Here is a 27,210-nt window from a genome sequence, read left to right on the forward strand (position 1 = left end):
AATTCAAAACCTGCACTAATAACAAATTCCCACCACACTACCTGCACTAGAGACCACAGCGCAAAAAAAAAACTATAGTTTGACATTTTGATTAATCCAAGGTAGAATTTTTAAAACTTTATTTCAAAATTCAAAGTTACCTGCCAGTTTCTTAAACACGTTTGTGTGGTGGTTTTCCTGCATTATTTAATTTCTCTCAAGATTTTTATACTTCCTTCCTTAGGACATTTGGTGTCACAGAAATAACTCAATTGCTTGTTGGCTTTTCACACCCTTGAAGAATGTATTTCATCACACAATAAACTATTTTATACATGTTGGAATGAAAATACTGCATGAAAAGTACATTTTATCACACCAGTATATGAATTTCTCCTCCATTCTATGTTTTCTTAGTCATTACAAATGGCAGCTCTCAACAAGTATATACAGTACCGTAACTTAAAAAACACTGTAAGGGAAATGCAGTATCACCTGATACATGGAATCATAAATGTAGACGATATATTGTATTAAAATTTAGGTGGGCTGTGGGATTATTTCTATGGTACTATGTAAAATACTCCCATTGTGAATATTAAAATAACTTGTTTTTAGTAATTTGGAGGAACAAGCATTCTCCTGATCATTTTACAAGAGCAATGAAGGGACAGTTAAGGATAACACTTTCATAACTGAGGATCAAAATCCTACATTGAATCATTGTAAAACATAAATATGTACAGTATATAGAGTATAAGAGGTCAAACAACTGTTTAAAGATACTAATGTAGTTCATGAGCATTTACTCTCTAAAAATGAGTTCATCGCACAAAAACTGCTTGTAGTTCTTAAAAATAAGAGTGCATATTTGTAGAAAAGGTGTCAATGACATTTGTGGATCATTTTGAAATACGCAGCATATGAATTGTTTACAGTAACACATGTATTGAAAACAGCAGAAAGAGTAACAGAAAATGCATTACAGAAACTGTATGGTCATTGCATTCACTGATATACATAGTCGAACGTACAGTATACTGACACTGAGGTGCAGATCATTTACAGAAATCTGTCTCCTACTTTGATTGCACACTTTCATAAATCTTAAAATTATGACAGAGCTTGTACTGTAGCTCCATGACAGACATTTTCTGAAGTCTGCAACAGTACCTGCCACTTTTAATTTGTTTTCTCACAACACATATTTTACAAATATCTGAACTAAACAATAACGAAACTGCTTTGAAAACCAAAGTAAACATCTTTGGTTAGGATACTAGTTTCACTGGCATAAATGAAAATGAAGCAATGTCAGGATTATTTTTTAAAGTACATATAAAATAAAAAAGGAAACAACATGAAGGAAAAACAACTCATTTGATGTTGATAAATGAACCGTAGGTTTTACTTACTTAGGTACAGAAAATGGAAATATCTGAAAGATGAAGATGAATCTGTCACTCAGTCTTTGTCATGTGATGATGACCTATAAAAAATACAAAACACTGAATCTTCAGTCAGAGATCATTTTAGATTTCAATTACAGGACGAGCCCCAGAACAATGTCATATTCGTGACTTTGAATGATATGAGCAAGATTAACCTTCAGTCTCAACAATTATTCTCCGACATGAACTTTCTAACACGGAGAAGCCGTACAATACTGTACGTGCATTAGTCAGATAGTGCCCAAACTATGGTGTTGTATTATTCTGCGTACTTCCAGCGTCAAGTTGACAAATGTTACAGCTACAGCGCCGTCCATAACATTTAAAAAAAACAAAATTCCGAAACTTTGTATCTAGCGATCGCCAAGTGGCGTGTAAATAAGAGCACAAAAATATCATCACAAGTACAGTACGCCCGAGTGGATGTACAGTACAGTAATTGCAACGTTGTAGCAGTTTTCAGGTAAGACCGGACTGGTGCTGTAGCTGCAAACCGTAGGCGCCGCTTTTCTCGGCGCTGAGAAGTGGAAAAATTACAGGAATACGTCTGAAAATGACTGTCCCGATTTCAACATCGACCTTCGACGAATGCTAATTTTGCTGATCTGCCCTAATTATCTGTTACAGAGCAAAGCTCAAGTTTGCATCTCGGTGCAAAATGTCGATCTGGGGTCTGACGAGACAGACAAGCGAAAGAGAGTCCATCTTGCTTTGGGGAAAACGAAGCGCAAATCTCACTCCTGTCAAACTCCGCAAAATGCATTCATTAAGAAAGATTTCCCTGTTGACGATACGACCCCTTTCATTACTTAAACTGACGTTTATAAGTCTCGATATTTGTGAAAATCTCCTAATTTGGCCTGATCTCTGCCTCTGATCTATTAGATGAAATAAAAGTACCCTGATGCGAGTTGCTGTACTGAACGTGTCATTAGCAGAACATGCAATGGTTTCAAAAGCCACTTTATAGCCGACATCACCTCACTTTTCGTCCCCAAACTTTTACAAATCACACCATCCGTGACTAGCCGAGGCTTCTTTCAGATTATTTGCTTTAAAAAACAATAAGATCTTCGATGAGGGGAAGTGATCATACCGTTTCTCAAAGAGGAAAGCAAACAGCTTCTCTCTCGCTCGCTTGACTATGTCGTACATATTGTCTCTAGCTTTTGCATCGTCTTTTACCGAACACTAACTAAAGATGTGAGCCGAACACGACACAGGAGCAAACATATTCCGTTCTAACGTGATTTAAGCAGATTGATCGCAATTCTGGGCAAGCGATAATTTACGAAAAACGAAGTCACCACGCTCTTCCCTGCTGCCAGCTCGTAGCAATAATAAGCTGGTACAATTTTTCCTCTGGATGACTGAGTGCTCTCGACAAAAAGGCACTCAGATCTTATTGTGGGATAAAATAGCTGCAAGTTTTCTGTCATGACGGTCGTCAAATATGAAAACTTACCTCCGAGACCCGACTCAAATACCAAGGCCTCAGCATTCCAGCCTCCGTCCACCTTTAAACTTATTGACACATCATAACAGTTCTGCCCTGGTACTAGTACAACAACACAAATACAACCTCACTGACTCTGAACACTTTTCTTTTCGCTGGATTTGAATGCTGCCTTCCGCATCAGGCGCAATATTGCACTCCCAAGTCTCCAAAACTAACTAAAACGTTGCATTGTCTACCGAAATAAGGCACTTGTTCAGATGAAATTGTGTTGCGGCACTTTCGTTTTCCTCGAACAATTTTCTGGGGTTGTTTTTTCCTGCCTCCCCCGATCGCCCAAATGTTTCTCGCTCTCTTTGGTCGTGTGTAGTACTGTATTGTGGATGTTCCTAGCCTGGTACTGACTGGCCTAGCCGTGTTAACATAATCATTCACATTCTGGCCTTTAGTGTGCACATCTCTTGTGGAAACTTTTTTTCATGCATTTTTTTTTTACAGTGACTGAGGAAGTATCAGCGAGGAAAGCGAGAAAAGGATGATTGCGTCTGCCCAGAGAGCCACTGTATCTCGCACAGACCTGACTGTGTTTGTCGTGTATGACTACTAAGTATCTTTGGCTTCCTGGGTGTTGTGTTTGTAAGGGATTGGAGAAGAGGGGAAAGTGTTTGGAAAATGAAGTGGAGCCGTGTAAGTGTAATAGTACTTACCCCGCGAGAGGCCGACCGGTTAAATTATGAGAAAGTAAAGAGTGGTGCTCCGAGGAGCCGTTGTCCCCCTCTCTCTCTCACCCTCTCCCAGTGTGTTTCTCTGAACAGTTTTTTTTGCAACATACTGTACTGTACATGCACTGACTGAAAATATATTATTTTTTCATGTAAGGCTGTCTGTGATTGGACGGCAGCCTGAGAGACAGCCCGAATCAGCCACACAGCGAGCCCATAACAATGGAGCAGCGTTGAAAGACTGAGAGATTAATATAACATCTTCATAATGTTCTGGACATGTACACTGCACAACACACCAGGTAGTGGGGGGAAGTGCTAGCGAAATGTCCACCGAACTAATTAGAAGCACAAGAACAATGTCATGGAGGCGGCATCGTCCGTACACCTCCTGTGTTGCACGACGCACAACAAACCCGAAGCTTAACTAAAGAAAAAAAAAAGCCAGCGGTCACATATACCAATGGCTTTCGTTTTGTGTGGAAAGCTCAGGTTAAGTAATATCTAGTAAGCGGCCCCGTGTTGTGTTGAAAGATGAAAATGTACGCGAAGGCTGCACATTTAAGAAATGTATGACTGTTACATTATCTGCCGTACAAATCTGGGAGTGCAGAATGCGTCTTAGGAGTTCATTTTGCACCGTTCTCTTGCACGTTTTTTCTATTCCTTCTGACCTTATGACGTGTTAGAAGCTTAATATATTCTTCCGATGAGCTATTGTTTCTTTCGATAAAAATAACTGTAAATGCGCCAGCCGCTACAATTGCAATGTTACTTAATTGGAAACGTTTTAGAGTGTGGGTTTTGGATATAACGTTGTATATTCTCATCCTTAGGCTGTAAAAGTACTTTCTGACAGTTAAACTTTACAGGTTATCAAAAAATAAAGCCCCGGCTGTGATCAGGAAATGACTTAGTGTTGTTGAATGAAATCCATGCCCTGCAAACGTATTCGACCAGACATGCAGTTTATAATGAAGACTTTGAAAACTATTCAGAATAATATATTTATTTCAATGATGTATATTAAATCTGAGAGCCATGCAGTAAATGTGATGTTGTAGCACGATTGACCAGCTTCCTGAATTCAGGACTGTGCCTGGAAGTGTAAATGAACTTTTTCACAGGCCAGGTTATCTTGATCTCACTAAGAGTTATGTTTCGTTGTAGCTTTTTATCCTGCTTTGTAACAGAAATTAATTCATACTTTCATTTAATCATCATACAGAAAGATTTCCTTTAGCAACTCTTTATCACCAGAATCATTTTCTGGTGTATCCATCTTCTTTTTCTGGAGCTTTTATTAGCTGTCTTTAATTTTAAAAGCTTTAAGAGCCAAGCAACTCAGTGCTGCACCACTCAAAAATCAAGGTTCAAATTCACAAATGTCAGAAGAAGAGAGAATGTGTCAATATTAACATCTCATGAACCATAGTACAGCATATGAGACAAAAAGCAGGTATCAGTTAAGGTGCTTGGAATTCATTGTAAAGGCTATACAGTAAATTTAAAGGCAAAAGGAAAACTATAGTTTTATTTATTGAGTCTGATAGAACCCACTGTGTGCACCATTACAATTGGTTATAGAATAGACTATAGAATAGACTACACAGTGTCTTCATAGTGTACTTTATTTTGTCTTTTAATTTGTCTTTTATTTAGGGCAGTGCACAAGTGCAAAACCTTTTCCCCCCTTGCAAATAGTGAAAGGTCGTCACAACTTTTTCAAGGAGTTAAAGTGTGTTTTTATATTTACAGTAATACAAAATGACAACCGTTAATGTACATCAAAGTGCTCCCTATGGTTATTTAGCTGTTAAATAAAGATTTAATCCATCCGACCAGGACAAGAGGATTGAAAGTGGATATTTGGATGGCAATAATCCAGAACTTCAGTATTTACATGACAGCAAATACTCTTATTATGAAGCACAATGTTTTCTCCAGACAATTTTTTCTTTTTATCTGACTAGAGAAGCTTATGTGTTTCACAAAATACATACAGTATGTAGCCAGAAATACTGTACTATACTGCATTTAATTTCTGGTTATAAAGTGTGTTAAAATGTGCATGCTGTTGTACAGTCATGCAAAAGGGACCCCTAACGTGTTTTGCAATACAATCTATAGTATATATGATACACAGTATTTATTTTTGAGGTGAATATTTTATCTAACAAATCAACAGTCATCACATTTTCATTTCTTCTGTTGAGGTAGAGTATTTCGACAGACACAAAAAAATGTTCTACCCTTGGTGAACAGCTTCTTGCATTTCTGTTCTGTTTAATGTACATAAAACAAGACTTGTTTAATAAAGTTCTGCATTTTGGAATATTCTGAGGTTTCGGAATGTATATAATGAATGCAGTATTTTAGTGCAGATACCAGATTTTGTTGATAGCAGATTTCAATGTTTCAGCATGGTATGTTTTGCTACTGGTAGAAAAATGGCAAAAGCCATTCTCAGGATGGCAAAAGCTGATATTATAGCAGAGCCAGTACAAAGCAATTGCATTTGAAGCCTGTGAATAGAGCAAGCCGTTCTAAACATTGCAAGAGCATCTGTTTGCCTGAGATGAGATCCTCTGGTGATATTAATTCAGGCTCACAATTTTCGACTGTAAATGAGGATGCATCTGACAAAAAAGGAGAGATACAACAGCATATTTCAAGATCAGCAGCAACACAAGGGCCCGCTGACACCTGTGGAAATAACATTTAGGTAAATTTAAAATCCAAAAACAGAACAGTAGAGAACATAAAGATACCAACTGAGAGGAGTCCTCCATTCAGCTTATTTAGTGCCTTCATTCGGAAATAATTTAGATCCCTTTTAAGATGACCAAGGAACAGGCAAAGTTCATAGAACATTAAGCTACTAGCACCCAAACAAACAGGATGGACCGAATGGTGTCCAGTCTTCTGTACCCTTTATGTAATTGTGTTCTTATCCAACATGGGAACATGGTGAATGGTCCCTAAAGGGCTGAGATTGCCTATCTTCCAGTGGTACTGGATAATTAATACAACTAGAAGGTATCCTAAACAAGGAAAAATACTGACAGATTCTCCAGCTCCATGCTATGCCATCTGGAAAATGATTAATAAGTCAAGGCTTCAGTTTTCATCACTGCTATGATCTGAAACGCTCTGCCAGGATAGTGTAAAGTGAACAAAGACCTGCTTGGCTAACCAAGAGCACAAACTGGAGATTGTAAATGAGCGCTGTGGACTCTGCAGACTCCACGGTCTCCAATTCTCAAAGCAACCTACATGGAAATCGAACTACGTGGACTGAGCAGGAAGGCCTAGACACTGAGGAGAACCTTGTCCTTCAGGATGCTGGAAAACTGGAAAACTGCAACATCTCCCATTGACAAAATACATTAACAGCCTTAAGGACAGTGTGCTGGTAGATACAAGAACCACAGGATAGATATAAACGTACACGAATCTCAGAATGTATGTGGTAGGAATGTAGGACTTTTGTAGGACAAACCTTTGACCATTAGCATTTGTCTTTTTCTCACTGCGTAATACACAACTACTTTTGCTTCGCGGTCAAGCAATTTGTGACCACGATGTTAATAAATATTTAATATGATAAATAAGTCAAATATTATTTATTATTATTTGGGGGCAATTTCCATCATTTGAAAACAAACATAGGCTTTGCATTTAACTCAGTGGTAACTCTGGGATCAGAAGTATTGGGACAGTCACATTTCAGAGTGTGTAGCATACCCCTTCAATGTAATAACTGCATGAAATCTGGGACCCAGTGATCTCACCAGATTCCATGTGTAATAACTACTGTAGATGTGCTCTGTCCAGCCTTTGACGCAGCCACTGTGTGTTCCTGTTTATTCCTGGGGTGTTCTTATTTCAGTTCTCTTCTTCAGTGTGTAAGATTTATGCTCAATTGGATTAATATCTAGAGATTGACTTGGCCAGTCCAAGATTTTCCATTTTTATCTCCCGATGAACTGCATTAGCTGTATGTTTTGGGTCAATATTGTGCTTCCCTATCGTTTGGGTCATATCACCGGCTGTATGTTTTGGGTCAATATCAATATCATGCTGTCAGATGCACTTTCCTCTACATAGGCAGACAAAATCTTTCTGTAAACCTCAGAGCTCATTGGGCTCCACCTGCCCCTACATTTTTTCACAGACGAGGTGGTATAAGGGGTATCTGCAATTCCTTTTTTCTCCACATTTAAACCTTTCCATCACACTGTTCCATTGGTGAAGGTTTAAATTTCGGTCTCCTCTGTCCATAACATTTTTTTTTTCAAAACTCACCGTCTTATCTTTATTATTCTGAACAAATTCTATTCTGGCTTTTCTTTTCTCAGGGCAGATGAGAGTAATACACCTTGTAGCGTAGCCTTTGTAAGTCTGTGTCTCAGTGTTCTCTGAACTGTGGATGCTTGATACTTTCACTCTGTAGGTTGTGGATGATTTTACTGACACTTATTTCAAGGTTTTCCTTGACAGATCTGACATTTATTGTCATCAAATGCACGTGTTTCATTGCCAACCCATTCTTGGTTATTTAGCAATTGTACACAATTGTTTTCTCCAATATTTTGCTGATTTTGGTATTCTGTGTTTCAGAATTCCCTACCTTTTCTTTCACAGAAAGTTTTTTGGTTTGGTCACTGGCCTCAAAACAATGAAGACAAAGTGAGGAAGGTTGAAAGGATTTTCACACCTCTTGTATTAACCTAAGTACCTAACAACAAATGCCTGACCAGCGAGAGACACTCAGCCAGTACGACTGTCAGACAGTTGTACTACTATATTTGCTCTTTTTAAATAAAGAAAAATGTTTGTTTCATTGACCAAGTTGACATGATTAAAAATAAAATACTTGGGATTGATGTACTCAATCATGTTTTTTCATGAGAAATGATACAATTCATACTGATCTTTAGTAGAAATCATAGTAATGTTTTCAGTTTACACAACACGGTCCCAATACTTTTGAACCGCACTGTGGCTAAATTCTGGATTACTGCATTTTTTTTTTTTTCCAAATACACTATTCAAAGGAATTGCACTTCTACAGAAATAATTGAAACTTTGAAAGTGAAAATAATGTTAAAAACCATTTTCCTCTCATTTTTGTAATCTAGATTCAAAACATCCTTGGTACTGAAGTAACACAACCTTCAGGCTTAACTCTCCTGCTGCATTTCATATCTGCGGTAGATTTGCGTGTTTGTTTTTTATGAATGGAAATCATGGTAGATTTTCTTGTAGCTACAGGTTGAGCTTTTGCTTATTTTTTAAACAAAAATCATCTAGAAAATAGCAGAGTATCAAACCTCTGAAGAGCAAAGTCAATAGCAACGCTTCCTGAATCATTGCAATTGCGTTATAGTAAAGGAGCTTTTTATTAACTAACAAATTTAGAGCCTAAATTTGAAAACAAAAATGGATGCAATATTTTTGTTCTCCCATTAAACTGTGCACAGTATATCAATTCTATAAGCTAGTTGACCTCTCCTGATAGATAATACCATCAAGCAATGACAATATTTAGCTTTATTGGGCATTTTGTCGGACATTTACTTGCTTTTACATAGATCTTTCAGAAAAGAGAATATCTTTTCACCACTAATACTTTAGCTCTTTTTTCAAAGGAAGCTATAAGGCAGTACCAGGATGGAAAGCACACTTACACAAAGAATTTGAATTGGTTATTTGAAAGCACTGTGAAACTTCAAAATACTGATTTCAATTGCAAACAATCAACACTTTGTTCTGTTTTCAAGATTACAATTTGTTTGAGGCTTTTAATGTTTTTGCATACACACAGTACTTATTTTTTAGGGATAATCATATTTCAATGTATTGTACAGCAGCCTGTTGATTAAGACTTAGGAAAGCATTTCTAAGAATTTTAATTCATACTCCAAAGCATTATACTAAAGTATTGCTCTATGCGGAACACTATTATTTGCTCAAATTGAATCTCCAGATATGTTTTAAATAAACGCTTTATCTTATTATTGTATTTTCTAGCTCATGACAGTGAACAGAACCCAACAGACACAAGACAGAGGGGTGGGAAAGCCTCTTGGACAGGACACCAGTCCCTCACAGGACAAACGGACACATGCCCAGGGACATCTACTGTATACTGTAAAGACACAACAAAATGATAAAATGTTCCAGTATATACTGTACATTGCTCCCAATACTTCTTTAAATATCTTTTATTCATCCTGTATCTAAGATGTATGAGAACATAATGAAGGTTACATACAGTATGAGAGAAGGCAATTGGGCCTTATTGATGGGTGAATCTCCTCCTGCCCTCTCCTGAAGGATACCAGAGATTCTGCATTAACGATATAGTTGAATAACTGAGCCAGTTTCTTTGTGTGAAGGAATGCTTTCTGTTTTCATTCCAAAACACACTTCCACATGTGTTTTGAGGTCCTTTCTCAGTTGGTCCTAACGCAGTTCTCTTGGGGTTATTTTGTCATCACCTTTTTATAATATTAAATGTTTAATCTAGGCTCCTTGTAGTCTTCTGTGCTCAAGTCTAAACAGACCGCTCCTATAAACTGTGTGTTGAAATCCTTTTAACGTCAGGAATCACCTTATTGTTCTTTTTTTTAATGATACCAGAGAAGCAATGTCCGTCTTGTAAGGCGCTGGACAGAATTGTACACAATGTCCGAAATTAGTTCTTACCAGGGTATTGTAAAGTATAATCTCAAGACAATCCCACTCTATGTACCCCAACAATTTGTGCTTTTATATAGCTTACCAACATTATTTAGATACATGCAAAGCTTATGGTTGGCTTTATGTATAACTAGTATTGTTCCTAAATCAAATACTCACTAATGAGTTTTTAAAATTATTAAATAAAATTTCTACAATACTATCAAGCATAAAACTCCAAAAATAATTAACATAAAGTAACAAGTAAAATATTTCACAGTAGAAAAATATAAGCGAAAACATAAAGAAAAATATTCAATTTTTTCAAAACATGCGTAATTTACCTTTCTGTTGGGAAAATGCCCTAATACTTCCAGAAGAAAAAAAAAAGCTTTGAATTAAATCAAGCCGGCAAAATAATTTTCATCTCGGTCTATAAACCTTGATGCTTCGCGTTTTCATGATTTCATTCTGGCAAAGAATCTCTGACTCTCAAAATATTATTTTTGAGCTATGGGGTAAAATAAAATAACTTGTTAGAATGTTTTATCAGAAATACTTCCAAATGTTTTAAGGCCCCACCAGGAAATCAGTAGCTCAGCAGGCACTTGTTCTAGTAAATGAAAACCACTTTTTACACATTAACATGTTTGCCATTTTGAACAAATTCAAGGAGGCACATGGCCTTGCCTTGTCCATGGGCGTTCATTGTCTACTACTGCAATGGCGCCGACTGCCTTTGTCTTCAGGCTCATGATAATCGATTTGAGGCTCGTTGAAAAGTACTTATGAGAGGAGTCTTTACAACTTTACAAATAAACCGGCAGGGCAAGGGTGTGCAAGGTATGATGTTTTGAGACAAATGACAAATATTCACCTGCGATGGACAGGTGTCCCTGCCTTGTGCCCATTGCTTGCTGGGATAGGCCCCGGCTCTGTCGTGACCCGGGTCTGGAAGAAGCGGCTAGAAAGTGGATGGATTTATACCTGTTTGCACCGTGCTTTTTCAGCAGGCTTTGAGCGGGCAGTTTTGCGAGGTTCCCCTCCCCGTTCTGTCGTTCACAAGCAGGTTGTGCATGTTGTGAATTTCGAGGCACAGGGGGGAAGTGAAAAGACTTTCTCTGGCACTAATCAAGGGTGATTCATACAGGACACTGCGGTCTTGCCAGCCACTTTTCACCATTTACTCCCACACATTGTATGGTTTACATGGTAAACCTGGATAAAGTTAAAAATAGTTACGTTTAAACATGCGGAATAAGAATATTTGATCTACTGTATAAGTGAAATGTCAATAAAAATCTCATTCTATTATGACTGAGATCCACATACAGTATGTCAAATTTGCCTGATCTGTAAGAGTTTTCAATTTGTCATTTATTTTAAGAATGACATTTTGTGTGTTCTGCAGATACTAAACACAGATTTCTAGAACACAAGAAAGGGAACAAGCGAGAAGAACATTTAATTAAGTTGGTTACTAGTAGATAACTGATAACTGGGAGAGATCTTCGATTCTCACAGCTTTGACATGTTTCTTGAGATGGTCTGGCAGTCGTCTTCCTGTTTTCCAAATGTAAATGAAAAGCTTCTTTCTGCAAGAAATGAAATGAATAAGACTGCTGGACAACCATGAAACCCACTGGGTGATCTTGAAATGCTAGAGGGGTCAATATATTTGTGCGGTGCTGGATACATATTTGATGGTGGTATAACAAAAGCGCCTGCCTGTGGCGATTAAGGGAACTAAGAAGAGACAAGAAGGTTGTGTAGATGAGGTGGTCTGTAGCATGAGATGATTGGCAGGTCGGGAAAAAAGCTCTCCAGTTGAAGCTTCATTGTGTAAAATGGAGACGTTTTGCTCCGTGACCTTGGCAATAGAAAACAGTTTTGGGTAGAAGGTGAAGGTAGCTGGAATGTGGTTCTGCGTGTGAGAATTCCTTGTGAGTCCAAAGTTGCAGGTGTTGCTTTAAGCTCAGGCGAGGGTGCTGTTAACACAGTTTTAAGGGTATCCCCTGTCAAACTAGATTTTAAGTGGTTTTATGTTCTGATGACTCTGTGGCTAAGGAGCTGCACCTGTGGCTGGAAGGTTGCCGGTTCAAATCCCGCAGCTGGCAGAGGAATCCTACTCCGTTGGGCTCCTGAGCAAGGCCCTTAACCCCAACTGCTCCAGGGGCGCCGTACAATGGCTGACCCTGCACTCTGACCCCAGGCTCTCTCCCTGTCTGTGTCTCATGGAGAGCAAGCTGGGGTATGTGAAAAGATAATTCCTAATGCAAGAAATTGTAAAGGGTTAATAAAGTGATGATGTTATGATGTTATGTTATGTTATGTTACATAACCAACAAAATATGAGATAGCAGTTCTTTTCGGACCCTATGCGGACGACACAATCCGGGGAAAAGTGAGGAAACACTGGGGGAAAAGTCATGCAGGAGACGGGAATGGAGACAGGGGGCGTGTCCATGGTGCGCTGGTACACGGGGGAGGTGTGGCCGAGGCAAACAATCCAAGAAGAAGTCCAATGCGAAATCCCCAAAAAAACCACAAGCCTAAGTCCATGGCCAGGCGATCCATCCAGGAGATTACAAACGGGAACCGGGTCGGGACCGACGAGGGGTACAGTAACAGGAACAGGAACTTAAAAACATGACGGAGCCAGACACATCGGGACCCGGGTTCGCGTGATATGGGGGTCAGATGCAGAGCCCGGAACTGAGTGGGTGTCTGACTTTTAAGGGGGACGGGAAGGCGGCTGGTACTAGGGGCAGGTGCACAAAATTAGGTCTGAAGTGAAAGAGCGGGAGCGCTCTTAAGGAGGAGGGACTACAATCGTGACACTCAGCAGGTGTGAGCCTGGTCAGTACCTGGATGGGAGACCTCCTGGGAAAAACTAAGGTTGCTGCTGGAAGAGGTGTTAGTGGGGCCAGCATCCTGTGGAATGTGTGGATCCTAAGGCCCCAGTATAGTGATGGGGACACTATACTGTAAAAAGGTGCCGTCCTTTGGATGAGACGTAAAACTGAGGTCCCTGACTCTCTGTGGTCAATAAAAATCCCAGGGCGTTTCTCAAAAAGAGTAGGGGTGTAACCCCGGTGTCCTGGCCAAATTTCCAATTGGCTCTTTCTAATCATGGCCTCCTAATAATCCCTATCTATGATTTGGCTTTATCACTCTGTTCTCCTCCCCACTGATAGCTGATGTGCACATAACGCACTGTGCACTATGGCTGCTGTTGCATCATCCAGGTGGGGCTGCACACTGGTGGTGGTGGAGTGAAGTCACCATTGTCTGTAAAGCACATTCGTACTTTCAGTAAAGTGTCCAGAAAAGTGCTTTATACGTGTAAGCTTTTATTAATAAAAATCATAATAATAATGTGAGAAAGGAAGACCATGCTTGCCTGTAGTGTCATTGAACAGCAGGTCAGGAAGAGAACTCAGTTGAATGTCTCATCCAAAGGTTGGCACCTCACACAGCAGAGGCCTTCAGGCCATGGTCACGACGCTGAGGTATGGGCTTGGAAGTGCTTAATTACCAAGGGAGAAATGCCACTTCTTCCCATGAACACCACTGACAGCAGCAGCCTGGCTTTCCTTGGAGAGCTCCCAGCCCTGGAATGACCAGACCCAGCTTGGCCTATTTTGTAAAATTTCCAAGATCGGTCTAGAACCAACTGTGAAACATGAGCCAGAGGACACAACTGAAGACCAATGGAATTCAATAGATTTTCTTTAAGGGTTATGGGAGTCTGAACAAACTACCCAGCCACACTGTTGAAGATATCCTGTTTTCCCGTCTGTGTCCTTTCACAGGGTTTCCACATCTCCATCCAAAAAGACTGCAGAAGATTATAGAACATAATTATTTCTTAAAATAGGTTCACATCTTTCTACATCTCTCCACAATCGACTAAACTCTTTCTAAATCTTTCCATTAATATACGGCTCTCTGCCTCGCACAGTTGCCCTGGAAATGTCTCTTGGACCTTCATGTCTTTGGACCTCCTACCCATTCTCACGTTCTCTTTCTTGAGTTTTCCTTACACACCCTGTCACCTGCTCCCTAAGTCCCCCGACAGACTTGAAGGATCCACAGCAGAAACATCGTGTCTTCTCTATGACACCCGAAATGACTTTTCATTTTTTCCAGCATGGAGCTGACCTCTACTTTTTCCTCTGTTCCCTACTCTAACCTGCTTTGACTCTATTTTTGTAAAGCAGAATCTGAAAACACTTGAAGATTCAAGGTTTTTTTTGTGTTGCAAAACAACCATCAGAGAATTCATGTTCACATTCCCATTATTCATAGTGACCGCTGTTGGAAAAACACCATCATTCTGAAAGGAAAACGATATGCCAACGTAAACTTGGCGTTTTCCAGTGCTCAAAGGAACCTGAAAATATCTGATTCCAGCTCCTTGTTTCACCATGTACAGTACGTCTCCAGGAAGTGTGCTGAAATTCATTTTATTTTTTGTAATTATCAAAACAAAAAAGATTGTCCAATGGGGTGTATTTACATCGTTTTACAAGATCAAATTCTAAAATCATTATGACGATAGGTATACAAAATATTACATTAAATGTTTTATATATTGTGTATTTGGTGCAATAAATGTGATCTTGAAATTTCTCAGACAGACCTTAGTATTTATTGCATAAAATATATGTATTAATATATAACAGTGTACACTGTTCTCCTTATTTATTCATACCCCTGTGGCAATGAGAAAATTAGACTTTGTACAGCAGAATGAGATACGGATTGGATAAGATGTCTAATTTTAGTTTTTAAATAATGTAATCATAATATTGTTTCAGAGTCATACAAAGTCATAATTGCCTTGAATTATTAATAGAATTCCACAAAACACGGGGGTCACATTTATTCACACCTCAGTATTTATTTTATAAATCTTTCTCCGGCAGGGATGCACTGACTTCTCTACTCTATTATGCTATGAAGTTGTTGTGCCACTCCGGAGGGGAAATTCATAAACATGTACTGTAGAATTGCTCTTAACCCATCAGACCCTTTCTGTTAATGAACTGGTATCTTAAGTAACAATCATAAATATTTAAATGGATTGAGATCTGGAGACTATGAGGGCCAGTCGAGAACATTTATTTTTTGTGACTGAAGCACTTTCGCGCTCTACGTACCTTACAGGATAATGTCGGCACTTCAGCCAAGTGCAGAATTGTACTTGAATTGAATTGGAATGACACCATCGCCCTCTGCTGGCCGTATTATGGATTGACAATTTAGTACATCTTCAAGTTGGATTCAAACCACGCTGTTTTTTCCCCAGCCTTTTTGCAGTAGGGATTTATTAATATGCATTTAAAAGATCGTAAATAAAATCCAAATACAAGACTATCAAACTGGAAGAAGCACTACGATTTTTATTGTTGTAATTTGAGTTTTATTTTGCTTGATTTTTGCTAAACTATTGTCATTTATTTATTTATTGAACTCACAGTAGCTGACAGTCTGTGCTGGCTTAGTCATTGTTTTTTTGTGGTCACGTTAATATTTTTTATTCAACTGCCAGAATTATATAAAACTCTAATAGGTGTCTGATGGATGGCAAATTTTAACAGAGAGCCTGAATGTCAGAAAATACACTGAAAATACAGCTTCTTTAGTTCTTAACCCTTGGCTCAAGTCTAATTGAGCAGTATCTACTAGATATATGGATCAAACTAAAGTGCCTGCTTGATTCTCTTCATTTGAAGAGCCCTACCTCAGTGGCTCTTGGGTTACCAACTCTCTCAGTCTGACTAGCTGAGCACTTCATTGAGGAAGTGAAAGCTGCTTTGTCTAGGAAGGATTTGAATTTGCTAGCAGATTTTACATTGACATTGCTCTCCCTTCGACTGCAGCAGAGCTGTCCATTCTAAAGATGTCCCTGTACGTATTCTATGTAGGAGACCAGACTGACTCATTCCTGTCCACAGTAGTGTGCAAACAGCGGTACAAATCATAAAAGCTCAGCTTTCTCAACACCTTCATCACTACCTGAGGGGTACCCTGGAGGGGAAATTAAAAGTTGGGGAGCACATACAGTACAGCCTGCATGGAGGTCCCTGTACAGGCCACCATTACCAGAAAGATCAGAGGATTTACAGTGCAGACCTTTGTACACTATCAGTCCTGCCAATTCGTTTGAGGGTGTGCTATTTCTGTGCTCAAAGAGAAATTGTATTCTGTTATTTTAGATATTGTGAAAGGCTGAAACCTTAGTTTGTTTCACTCAAATCTATTGCCTGGTTTGGTATGCAGTTTTATAGTTTTTTTTTATAATGTCTGTTATGCTGTTTTGCTTTCTGGCTATAAGAGCTGACATTGTAGTTGTGGTTTATGTTTTCAGTTTCTTCTATTTTAAAGTATTATAACTTATTATAACCTATTTCTTTATCTTTGTCAATTGCGTTCTGTGAAGTGTACTTGTTTCATTAATTCAGTCATTAATAAAGTTTATTTCAAAATCTATTTGATCTATTGATTGTTTTGAATTTCACAAGGTATTCATCTGACTGTCGACTAAACTATATCTGTATCTGTTTCATAGCATTCCAGCAACCCGGAGCTTGCTGGGAGCACCCCAGTCTGGAATTGAACCCTGGATCCAAGCACTGTGAGCCAGCAGCGCTGACCAGCATGTGGCTGAGCTGTCTGAGCCTTGATAATGCCATGCATGTCATTTTCACACCAGCAGTCAGAAAATTCATTTTCCTTTGCAGACTAACCATGAACAAGCATTCTTTTGTCTGTTTATTTTATCCTTTATTTAACCAGACAAGTCAGTTGCAAACAAATGCGTATTTACAGTGATGTCCTAGAAAATCCCCAAACTGTATAAAGAGCTTGGAATCTACTAGAGCAGTTTGGCTCTTGTGCTTTGTTCAAGAGCACAACAGCAGGGATTGGAACTTCAGACCCTTCAGTCGAGAGACCTAATCATTCCTCCACAGTATTGCCCTTTATTTTGAGGGGGTGAAACAAAACATCACATCTCCCTATATTCTTCATGCTGTATTTTCACATAGGTCCTGTTGCACTGTGTACTGTGTACAACAAACTAATATCTGTTGCACTGATACTAGTTTACCTAAGAGGGTCTTTAGGGTAAACATTGAGCTGCACTACCATGATCATAATTCACTTGGCTTTAAAAGAATTCTGCTATAGTTACTACACTAGTCAAGTTCACTGATGACACCAAAATAGAAGGATTAACAAACACTAGAAGATGCAAAAGAAATCCAAACAGACTTGAGGCAAATATGTCACAACATCGTTTTTCATCTTGTAGACAACGTGAGGAAGCAAAAAAAACTATGCTGACCCAAGCAGAACCAAAGAAATACAAATCAGGCGATGCAAGTGGAAACTATGGAAAAGTGCATTTAAAACTGAAGTGCCAGTGGCACCTTTTTACATAAAGAAATGGCCAAAAGAAAAGACGAATAATAATCTTTACAAGAACATTTTCATCGGAAGCCTAATTATATTCTGGACAAGTTGTGCTGTAGTTATTTCTTTTGAAATGTCTATGAGCCAGTGTCTGTGCATGTCTTGTAAGACACTATAACCAAATTCACGTAGGAGATGTCCCTGTCCCAGAAAAGACGAAAGAGACAGGGCCCTGTGTCTCACTCACAGAGCACAAAGAATGAACTACCTGAGATTAATTAAGCCTGCGGTAGGACAATAGCATCGTGATGGCCAAATAATCTTCATGCCATGTGTTCTCTTAATTGCTCATATCAACTAATTATTGGTGAAATTGGTTGCTCTTTTACAGTATGTGAGGGGCTGGAGCAAATGCCGATTGATAGATCACAACCACCCCCCCCATCCAGCATCCTCTGAACCAGGTCAAGAAAATTGTTCAGTCTCAATGCAGTATCAATTGGCAGAAATCCCACGACTGTGAAAAATGAGCTGCACTGTGCCCACTGCATCAGTACTGCACTCTGTCAGTTTGGGGACAACCTTAAAAGGATTATTCATAAAAAGGGCTGGATGAAGGACAGGGGAGCTGGAAAGTCCCTGTGCCTCCTACCGAGTCTAGGGCTGAGATGAGAGGGCTCTCTCGCACAGCTGCAGTGACTGGCAGATTAAACATCAGCTCAGATGTAAAAGGTTAGGAACACACAGAAGAAGCAGAGCAGTGATTTGCCTCAGCCGCCTACTCCACTGTCCGCCACAGCCATACCCTACAGCAGTAACCTAGAAAGCCAGCCTGGCCAATGAGAATGGGGAAGGGGTCTGACACGGATTTCATTTACATCCTGTCGTTCCTGCTCCTTTTGTGAAAGCTTTAAAAGACCTTTATCTCTGACGTCTGAATAAACCCCTGCCTAAGCATCTTAAGGAAGAGGTCATCTATAGTGTTGTTGAATGTGAGTTATAACACATGGCCTGACAAAACTGATTCTTTCATTATGTACCAGTTGAAGAGCAAGGGAAGAGAATTTTAATAACCAGCATGTCCCATAACTCAGACACTCTGAGGTCCCACAATTAAGATCTGTTTCAAACAAAATAGTCTTCTTTGAGAGATGCCTGTAATTTAGCTACAATGGGATCCAAGGCAGTCATGCAAAACACTCAATCTACCATCACATGACTAGAGCAGAAAAAAAAAACAGATATAGTCCACTAGGTTGGGGTTGAGATACTGCTTATTAGATTTAAGCCTGTGCTAAATTTGTACACCTGCACTTATATACAACTGATGTGGCATGTTGTTGATCATAAGAACACAAGAAAAGTGTCACGCTCCTTCTCTGTCCTGTCACTCCTTTCCGTTTTTTTGCTGTCCTTCCGGTGTTTCTCTCTCTCTGGAGGTATATATTTCCGGGTCTTTCATTCTGCTGGGGCTCAGCATTGACGTTCGGATGTCCTGAACCCCGCCTAGCACCAGGTCGCCCCACATCTGCTACCTGAGGGCATAGGTTTCTATATGGCATTCCCTGAGCCCGGGCTAACACCCGTCTCGCCTCTACGCATAGGGTCTTTTTCGCTCTCCTGTCATTCCACGGTTCGTCCTTTCCGACATCCGGGACAAAAAGGTTGGAAATGAGAAGAGGATGACAGGCCCGTCCAGCTCATTTGGTTGCTAGTAGCTAAGGGATCCCAGGATCTCATCCAGCTGGTTCTTGAAAGAAGCCGAGGTGTCGGCTTCAGAAACACGGCTGGGTACCTTCTTGTTTACACCACTCGTTGGGTAAAAAAGTACTGTGTATTCTCCGTTCTGAATTCCTTCCCTGTAGTTACCACTCCTGGCCTCTGTGTCGTTAAATCTCCATTGGGTAGATAATGTCAATGCCTTTCATTTTGAATACTGAGTCAGTCAGTTCTGCTCAAGACTAAAATGATGCAGTTCTTTTAGCCTTTCAGAGTGAGGCATTCCTTTAAGAATGTATCTGGTGCCTTTTTTCTGTAGGTATCGGCCTAAATTATACACAAGATGCTAAATTAGTGCATTGTATGCTTTTAACATAATATTGTCAATTTAAATCACCTATTAAACAATGAATACACCTTTAACTATATTGCATATCCTAACATTGCAGTTTGCTCTCTTTGTCTACAATATGCATACGGAAGGCTATATTAAAACTTGACTTTTTCATAGACAGCTTCTTGATGGACTTTTTTAGTTTCTAGTCTTAAATATCTAGTTTATAATGTACTCCCTGGGTGCAAGGCTCTGTACTTGTCTATAGTATGTTAAATGTTATTTGCCAAACATTTGCCCAGTAGAACTATGTTGAATTTAGACTATTCCTTCGCTTTTGGTCTCATCAGTGAACTTAACTAGTTTGCAACCACGACCCTACTGTAGATCACTGATATAATTTAGGATTAATTTCTACTAATTAATTTGTAATGTGGGACAGCACTGGAGAACTAACCCTATATTTATACTCTTTGTTTTGTTGCTGTCTTTGTGAACGGGTGCTAAATTAGAATTTTCCTGTTCTGGGTGAGATTTCCCTTCATCATCTGCAAATTTCCCATTATTATCTCTGAGATACTTCACTTCATCCTTTGTTATTTTGTTCTGTCATAATACTGAAATGAATTGTTTGAGCCCCGTTGCAATGCTCTTTCTATCTATCCTACTCCATTCCTTCAAAAGAGTGTTGTTCTTGTCCAGTCCTTTCACATGGGCTGTGTTTTGGCATATGTTATTCTTACAGGATTTATTAAATCATTTGGGCCACTGTTTTCTATCCTTTGACTTACTCTAGAGAGAAATATGTTTTGATGCTTATCATTTAGTCATAATGAAAGAGGGAAATCAGATCAAGTAATATGCAATAAGTCATAATGAACACTGTCTTATTTCGTATGCATTATATATGAACTTATCAGGAAGTGATGTGATACATTGTGCAGAATTATAGATCACTTTCTTAAAGTGTTAACCAACAATTCTTTCTGCTCCTATTTCTTCTTTTCCCTACTTCCTATCAAATAGTGGTTTAAATACCTATTAAGGTTTGAATTTGAAATATGAAATTACATTTTACTACATCCACAGTTTGACAGATATCAGTTTTTAGCTTTTTATGAAGAGCTTTATACAGAATCAAGGACAACAGACGAACTTGATACATTTCATGTTGTATAAAACAATACATTTAATTATTAGTTAGAAGCTTTTCTTTTAGGGTTTAGGAACAGTGATCGGGTGTAGGTGCACATTGGTGCAGGGAGCAGCATCAGCATTCAAAGGTTGTAAAGATATAAGTACACCCTGAAAATAGAAGGAAAAAACAAAGCATTTCAGCTTTTGATCCTTCTTTAGGTGTGAGGTAGTGAGAGGAATGTAGCAGGAATATGATGCACAGGAAACCAAAGGACAGAGCAGGTGAGAATGGGCACCAATTAGGTGTAGTGGTATGTTGAAGAAGTTCAAGTAGGGAGCTGTGTCAGCCTACGTAGGCTGCAAAGGAACAGGTAAAGGTTTATTCCATGCTGAAAGGAAAAGAATAGAGACACAGCGTTTCGGCGGTGGAGCCTTCTTGTCGAGAGTTGTGGTATGTTTGAGAGTTCCAGTGACATTTGAGTGGCGCACGGTGCAGTTTCGCCTCTAGCCACCAGATGTCAGCAATGACTCGCTCAAGTAACTATTTAAATCCCACTTGAGGCAAATTGTAGGCCGGCAACATGCTGTGCTTTTGTTTGAGGAAGAGACAAGAAAGCATTTAACAGTTGAAGAATTAATGGAATGTAAAAATTGTCTAACTGAATATTTTTGGTTTTAAAATATGACATTTCATAAATTAGGATTCGTATTAAAACGCTGATTATTCCAGGTCATTGATATTCATGGTATTAGAAAAGCAACAGGAAAGTGGTGTGATGTGTTAACTGTTTCTCGGTATTGGAATCTTTTGCGTAACCCTACTTGTTTCTATAGGGTTTTATCCCTGTTTTCATTTTCCATGGAGATAAATTGAGCTCCGAGATGTCTTGTAGCATACAGCTGGACATGCCTGATTGAAACTGTGAGATAATGTGTTTACCATCATATCTCCTGTCTCGGAAGTAGCCGCATTTCAGCTGCTAAATTAGGTTTTCCCGAAACAGGTTAATTGATCAGATTCTGCATAATTTAGTTAATCAAGATTTATATTCACTTTACGAAGCAATTATGTTGGGTCTGCACAACACATTCAAAAAGAACCTTGGCTCAGCAGAATATTAAATCTTATTCAAACTGATAAATTGTTAATGGTCATTGCCTTATAAACAGTGAAACATCCTAATAAAATAGCTCCCATTTCTACTTTCTGCAACGCACTGCACTGCCTGCCTATGGGCAGCTAGTATCTGATGTCATCAAATGCATTTTCACTTTGCCTTTCATTTCATCTGAGCCTATTAAAAATTGTTAAGTGTTATAGATTTTAACTGTGCAATGCTATTTGCAGAGGGAGGTCTGCATACTGTAACTCTGGGTGCACATAAAGGAATAGATTGTACCCAGTTATTATTTTATTCATGTCATGAACTGTTAGAACCCATGGTAAAAAAACATGTACATTGTGACTGCCTCAACAAAAAATTTCTGAATGACAACTGGGGGTGACTTGCGTGGAAAAGAATATGTTATTACTGGGAAAAGACAAGAACTTTCCTCAAGCTATTTTTACTGGCACAGCTGGTGATGAAAATCTCAGCAAATGTAACAAAAGGTTCAGGTAGCATGAAGTCAGCAATGAAATCCAAAAATACATGATTATGAAGCAATGGTGTCAGAAATAACATTCAGCAAGGACGCTTTATAAATGCAGTAACCTTGTGTGTTTATGTAGAACACCAGTAATGTGGTTGAACTGGTTGGAGATAGCAATTATTCTCCTCTTCCTTGACTAGTCTAGCTGTTGGCCCTCTCTGTGTGCTTCTGCTGGCAACAGTGACTTTGTGAACTGAACAGTGTGACTGGACTCTTTGACTCAGCACTTCTCCCTTTCAGTCTGGTCTCTGTGAGATTGCTAGTCTGTGCACAAGAGTCCTGGATTCAGTATTATCAGGAGCTTCTCTGTGTTACAAAATTGATTTGTGCAGTATTCTCTCTGTCAGTTGGGTCCTGATGTCAATAATTCTCCGTGCTAATACTCTGTCTAGTCCTGATAACTCCAAACTGACTTTGAGTTAATTCCGTAACTGTTTTTTTTTTTCGATCTTGACTTTGAAGAACTTCCTCTGACTCTCAGTGTCATTATTGCTATGAGCTGGCTAGAGTATTCAAATGCCCCCCTATGAGGTGCTATTCCCATTAACTGTGAATGGGCCTGTGCCTTTTCAGGACTCCTTCCTGGGACTGTGAAATGGCATTTTACTTTTTTAATGCCAGTCTCAACATCTGTAAGAGGACTATGTGTGTGTGTGCTGGGCTCTTTTACTGTACTAGCTGTATCCATGTGGCGCTGTGGCTCGTCGTGTAGCATGCCTGACTGGGGTCGGTGAGAGTCTGGGTTCAAATCTGCCAAATAAACTGCAATCAGTGAATATCTGGGTTCGGGACCACGGACTGTAGAGTTTGGGTTGGAGCGGTGGCACTGTAGCTAAGGCGCTGTGCCTGTGGCTGGAAGGTTGCCGGTTCAAATCCTGTGGCTGGCAGAGGAATCCTACTCTGTTGGGCCCCTGGGCAAGGCCCTTAACCCCAACTGCTCCAGGGGTGCTGTATAAATGGCTGACCCCAAGCTTCTCTCTCCCTGTCTGTGTGCCAGAGAGTAAGCTGAGGTATGTGAAAAGACAAATTCCTAATGCAAGAAATTCTATATGGCTAATAAAGTGATCTTATCTTACTGTATGTAACTCTCTGTGCTGTCCAGCATGTCTCTGGAGTTCCTCCCAAATCTGTTTCTGCCTTGTTAACTCAGACTTGGCTGGGCTGTCTTCAGGGACCCCTGCAGATGATTACAGTTCTCAGTAGGGACAGTCACCAGCAGAGAGCAGCCTGGCCAGAGGGGTACAGCTCCAGTCCTGCCAGCTTCTTTCTCTATATATATATCTAGCTGTGTGTGAGGGCTGTTAGGGCTCAGGGCAGCATAATACCAGGGGGAAGCTGGTCATGAACATGAACACACAGCAAGTGCCCCAGTGCCTCTTGTTTCTTCACAACAAAAGAAGACCAGGACTTTGCAATGCATGGAAAATGACTGCTCAATTAACAGCAAGACCCGCCAAAAGAACACTTAGACAATAGCAATTAACTTAAAATACATTATGAGGTAGTCTGCAACTTTTCAGACAGAAAAATAGCATTACAGACCATTGGAACCGTCCCATTAAAAAGATGGAGGACTTTGTGTTTCAGAGACTTTGCACAGGAGATATACAGTACACCCTCTGCATAGATTTTTGTAAATGAATATTTTTTTAAATAATTGCTCCAAGACTAATTGTAAAGAATTTTCCTTCTCATGCAGAGTTTAAAATGAATTATTAATAAAAAAGCCATTTTCCAATACTTTTCAACTCCACCTACTGGCATAGCTGCAAATCAGCTCTCCATTTATCTGAACTGTGCCTTCATGATAGATCAAGTTGAAGAAGATTCATTCACTGGATGTGCAAATCACTAGCTTCAAGCACATACAGTAGGAGCAAGCACCAATATTTGTGTTTTTGCATCTTTTCTTGTTGCTAACCAAAGGGTTGCAGACACCGTTTTTTTTATTTTGTTCACATTTCTTTGATTTCTTTCCCTAGCAACAAGCTCCTTGCACCACCTGGTCTTCAAAGCAAAATGTGGAGGATTAAAGGCTGATTGTATGGTCTCTGAGTGGCATGGGGACAAGAAGCAATACTGACTCCAATATTCCAGTTGTTGGATGTTTTTTTTTTGGTGACTTTCTTACATTTAGACTTCCAGTCCTTCCATTATTTACTATTTATCTTCACAGCTGTGTTCACATAAATGGAGTTTGATACTGTTTGGCAAACAACATGGGAAATGGGATATACAGTATAGGAAATGTATCCTCTAACACACCAAAAATGACCAGCATCAAAGTAGCAATCAGAGTTGTTTTTAGCATACAGGACATGCTGAAAGAAATTACGTCACTATTTTGTTTTCAGGCTTGTTGAGGTTCCTGGCTGTGGAGTTTATTTCTTGCTTCATTTTAAGTTAAAGGTTTCCTCAGCTCCTCGAGCCAGCTGTTAATTTGCAGGAAGCCATCGTTGGAGTAAAAAGAGAGACGTCTATTCTACCTGTCATGGCGACTTTTATCTGGGCTTTGATCATGCTGCCCCTTGCTTGTCGCCATGGGTTTCACATATCTTGGGGCTCCATGTTAGCTCTTCTTCAGAATGACAACTCTGAACTACATGAACAAAATTGTTGCTATGCTGAGAGACAGGCCTGCTGCACATGCACCTATATTCCTGTTCTTGCTGCGAAATTACCACATGCCCTCTACTGACTATATATATCAGCACACAGGGCTCTGACTCACTGTGTGTCAGGCTAATGAGACATCAAAGCACCCCATGCAGAGTAATTCTATCAATTAAATAGGAGCAGAGTAAATCTATCTGTGTTAAAATGAAGATTTTAGCAGGATTCTGACTGTGATCGATTCTTATTAATCACAATCAGGTGCCTGATTGTTAGAAATAGGATTTTTGTCAAATAAAAGTGAATTTTGACCTTTTTTTCTGTACAATGTACAGTGGTCATTATATACTGTACTTCAATATATCCATTGTTGTCTGTTGCAGGCTGTTAAAATACTGGTGGATGTTATAAGGCAAAATAGATTTGCAACTGTTTAGCTTCATTTTTCAGGTTCTTTTCCATATTTGGGAGACCTGGAAAACTTTCAGTATTATTGCAAGTTAATGGGGAAAGCTTTATGTAAGGCTAAATGTGGCCATTAATGCATTACTGAGATATATATTATTATATATTGTTTACTCTAAAGCAGACTGTTTTACCATACAAAGCTGAATAGAAGGTACAAAAACATGGTCAAATGCCATCCTGTTAGATGAATCATCTCTCTTCCAAGCATTGACAGGATTCCAGTTTCTGCCACTTGGCCTATGTTCATCATCCCATGCTAGTTCTTATCCAAAGCCCGGAGAGAAGATGACTCCAGCTATCGGCCACGAACCTGATGAAGAACGCATTTTCGCAAATCTGTCTTTGTAATGCAAATCAACAACAGCAACAGCAGCAAGAAAGGTTTATAATAATTGAATGTGTTTTTATACAAATTGTAGCTGATACAATACGTGAGCTTCGACGTATCTGCTGGATTATACCCCCTGCCTTATAGAATGAATCCCTTAAAGAATCATTAGTTTAGAAATGTGAGCGCTTGACTGTTCGCAAAAGGAAATGACTCTGAGGCCCCATCGTGATATTGCTGTAATTTCACAAATTGGTTTTTTTTTTTGTAAGGGGACTGAAGCCCTCCATTTATTCTACCTCTGAAGAGTGAAAATGAAATGAACGGGCTTTGCAGATGAGTGCTTCTGGCATGGTAGAGCAAGTCACAGTGAGTGTCTGATGGAGGAGGCGGGGTGAGGGAGCAGCCTCGCTCAGTGGGTGGACAGGCTGTTACGGTGTGGGTGGACAGAGCTCACAGATACCCAAGGGTCCTTTTAACTGCTGAAATCAGGCAGACAGCGGAACTGGAGGAAACACTTACCATCCCACGTCAGTAATAAATATGTGGTATCTGAAATGTGCGGTGACAGCATTTCGAACATTTTAGTTTTGGAGGGATTTCGCATTTCGGATTATTCACATTAGTATGTACTGGACACAAAAAAATAATAAAGTGTGAGTCCAATAATATCCGATGAGGAAAAAATAATTCTACGTGCATGTGCAATATCTTATGTATGTGAAACAAGATCTCTGCAACAGAGCGGGTGAAGGAAACATGAAGCAGAGGGCGCAAGTGGAAAGCGCGTTTAAAATCGAGAACAGGAGACACTTGTGCAAAGGATTGTGGGAGTATGGAACAAGCTACTCAGCCACGTTGCTGAAGCCGATACCCTGACTTCTATCAAGGAAAGACTGGATGAGATTCTTGGAAATATGAGCTGCTAACAACTGAACTGGCTAAAAGACCCAATTGGCCTTTCTTATCTTCCACCATTCTCATAATCGTTAGTGCACTGAGATGCAGTCACTTAATTTTTGAAAACACTGGACAGAGGGGCTGATAGATGACCGATCTGCAGGGGCACATTCAGTGAAAAGAAGATGGTTACCAAAAACCATCAAAACCATGCACCCCGACTTTCATTTTATACAGTAAAGTGCCTTAAACCACAGATGACATATTTAAAGCTCAGAACAAGGCTGCTCCTGGTCAGTACTGGAATACTCGACTTCCAGATTATTGCTGCAAGTGGTGTT

The 27,210-nt window shown here is 39.5% G+C and overlaps 1 protein-coding gene and 1 long non-coding RNA gene across 4 annotated transcripts in view; both read right to left on the minus strand.

The window, feature by feature from the left end:
• Positions 1-3,744, minus strand: part of bbx (BBX high mobility group box domain containing) — a 43,348-nt gene extending 39,604 nt beyond the window's left edge. For 2 of the 3 annotated variants that reach the window (XM_088638953.1, XM_088638951.1), the window contains exons 1-2: positions 3,594-3,744; positions 1,395-1,468 (exon numbers count right to left, since the gene is read on the minus strand). The gene's annotated coding sequence lies outside the window, so the exon portion shown is untranslated. Of the gene's footprint in view, positions 1-1,394; positions 1,469-2,895; positions 3,283-3,593 lie in introns of those variants that run through there. The other variant, XM_088638952.1, reaches the window with a different exon arrangement.
• Positions 1-27,210, minus strand: part of LOC148658048 (uncharacterized) — a 283,796-nt gene that overhangs the window by 42,800 nt on the left and 213,786 nt on the right. The gene's annotated exons all lie outside the window — the stretch shown is intronic.

Source organism: Lepisosteus platostomus, chromosome 7 (assembly GCF_059453375.1).
Source record: "Lepisosteus platostomus isolate fLepPlt1 chromosome 7, fLepPlt1.hap1, whole genome shotgun sequence".
Lineage (NCBI taxonomy): Eukaryota > Metazoa > Chordata > Actinopteri > Semionotiformes > Lepisosteidae > Lepisosteus > Lepisosteus platostomus.